This window comes from Triticum dicoccoides, chromosome 4B (assembly GCF_002162155.2).
Source record: "Triticum dicoccoides isolate Atlit2015 ecotype Zavitan chromosome 4B, WEW_v2.0, whole genome shotgun sequence".
Lineage (NCBI taxonomy): Eukaryota > Viridiplantae > Streptophyta > Magnoliopsida > Poales > Poaceae > Triticum > Triticum dicoccoides.
The window spans coordinates 360,641,131-360,643,347 of NC_041387.1; the positions used below are offsets into that span (position 1 = coordinate 360,641,131).

General features: G+C 50.9%; 1 long non-coding RNA gene across 2 annotated transcripts in view; it reads right to left on the reverse strand.

Annotated features, from left to right (window-relative positions):
* Window positions 1-621: 621 nt before the first annotated feature.
* The window catches only part of LOC119293628, a 14,924-nt gene continuing 13,328 nt past the window's right edge, over window positions 622-2,217 (reverse strand). Inside the window, exon 3 of one of the 2 annotated variants that reach the window (XR_005143157.1) lies at window positions 622-679. This is a non-coding gene — a long non-coding RNA (uncharacterized LOC119293628). Of the gene's footprint in view, window positions 680-2,043; window positions 2,091-2,217 lie in introns of those variants that run through there. The other variant, XR_005143159.1, reaches the window with a different exon arrangement.

Consider the following 2,217-nt stretch of genomic DNA (forward strand, 5'->3'; position numbering starts at 1 on the left):
TGCAGCAGGCGGTCATCGGTAACAAGTGGCTCTCCGGGAGAAAGTACTTGCGAGAACCTAAAGTTAGTTTTGTTTTTAGCAAAATCATTTAACCCGAATAGAAGAGAAATAAGAGTCCCAGAGTATAGGTCGAGGAATAAAAGATCCTAATACCACCCAATGGCGACGTGGGCCCGTAAGGCACACAGCCAAGTTAGTAAAAGTTTTGCAATGGCTAGACTCAACTTCGGCCGAGGAGTTGGAAAGGGGATTCCTACAGGCAGTCAGCTCTGATACCAACTTGTGACGCCCCCGATTCAATCGTACACTAATCATGCACGCAAATGTGTACGATCAAGATCAGGGACTCACGGGAAGATATCACAACACAACTCTACAAATAAAATAAGTCATACAAGCATCATAATACAAGCCAGGGGCCTCGAGGGCTCGAATACAAGTGCTCGATCATAGACGAGTCAGCGGAAGCAACAATATCTGAGTATAGACATAAGTTAAACAAGTTGCCTTAAGAAGGCTTGCACAAACTGGGATACAGATCGAAAGAGGCGCAGGCCTCCTGCCTGGGATCCTCCTAACTACTCCAGGTCGTCGTCAGCGGGCAGCACGTAGTAGTTGGCACCTCCGGTGTAGTAGGGGTCGTCGTCGACGGTGGCGTCTGGCTCCTGGACTCCAGCTTCTGGTTGCGACAACCAGAAAGAAGGGAAAGGGGGGGAAAAGAGGGGAGAAAGCAACCGTGAGTACTCATCCAAAGTACTCGCAAGCAAGGAACTACACTACATATGCATGGGTATATGTGTAAAGGGCCATATCAGTGGACTGAACTGCAGAATGCCAGAATAAGAGGGGGATAGCTAGTCTTATCGAAGACTACGCTTCTGGTCACCTTCGTCTTGCGACAGGCAGAATAGGGTAGGTCGAAGTCCTCCAAATAGCATCTCCAAGAACATCTCATAGCATAATCCTACCCGGCGATCCCCCCCTCATATCCCTGAGGTAGAGCGACCACCGGTTGTATCTGGCACTTGGAAGGGTGTGTTTTATTAAGTATCCGGTTCTAGTTGTCATAAGGTCAAGGTACAACTCCAAGTCGTCATGTTACCGAAGATCACGGCTATTCGAATAGATTAACTTCCCTGCAGGGGTGCACCACATTCCCCAACACGCTCGATCCCATTTGGCCGGACACACTTTCCTGGGTCATGCCCGGCCTCGGAAGATCAACACGTCGCAGCCCCACCTAGGCAAAACAGAGAGGCCAGCACGCCGGTCTAAACCTAAGCGCACAGGGGTCTGGGCCCATCGCCCATAGCACACCTGCACATTGCGAGGGCGGCCGAAAACAGACCTAGCCTAGTGGCGTTCCAGTCCAATTCGGCGCGCGCCGCTCCGTCGCTGACGTCTGAAGTGCTTCGGCTGATACCACGACGTCGGGATACCCATAACTACTCCCACGTAGATGGTTAGTGCGTATAGGCTCGTAGCCAGACTCAGATCAAATACCAAGATCTCGTTAAGCGTGTTAAGTGTCCGCGAACGCCGAACAGGGCCAGGCCCACCTGTCTCCTAGGTGGTCTCAACCTGCCCTGTCGCTCCGCCACAAAGTAACAGTCGAGGGCCGTCGGGAACCCAGGCCCACCTCTACCGGGATGGAGCCACCTGTCCTTTCAGCCCCCTCGTCAGAATCACTTGCGGGTACTCAATGAGCTGACCCGACTTTAGTCACCATCTGTATAGTATGTATGTATGTATAGTATATACCCGTGATCACCTCCCAAGTGATCACGGCCCGATAGTATAGCAAGGCAGACTGACAAGAATGTAGGGCCAATGATGATAAACTAGCATCCTATACTAAGCAATTAGGATTGCGGGTAAGGTATCAACAGATGTAGCGACAATGTCAGGCTATGCATCAGAATAGGATTAACGAAAGCAGTAACATGCTACACTACTCTAATGCAAGCAGTATAGAGGAGAATAGGCGATATCTGGTGATCAAAGGGGGGGCTTGCCTGGTTGCTCTGGCAAGAGAGAGGGGTCGTCAACTCCGTAGTCGAACTGGTCAGCAGCAGCGTCGGTCTCGTAGTCTACCGGAGAGAAGAGGGGGAAGAAATAATGAATACAGAGCAAACAAAGCATCACAAAATATAACAAGGCAATACGCGGTGTTCGGTGTGCCCTAACGCGGTAGTAGGTGATACCGGTGAAGGGGGG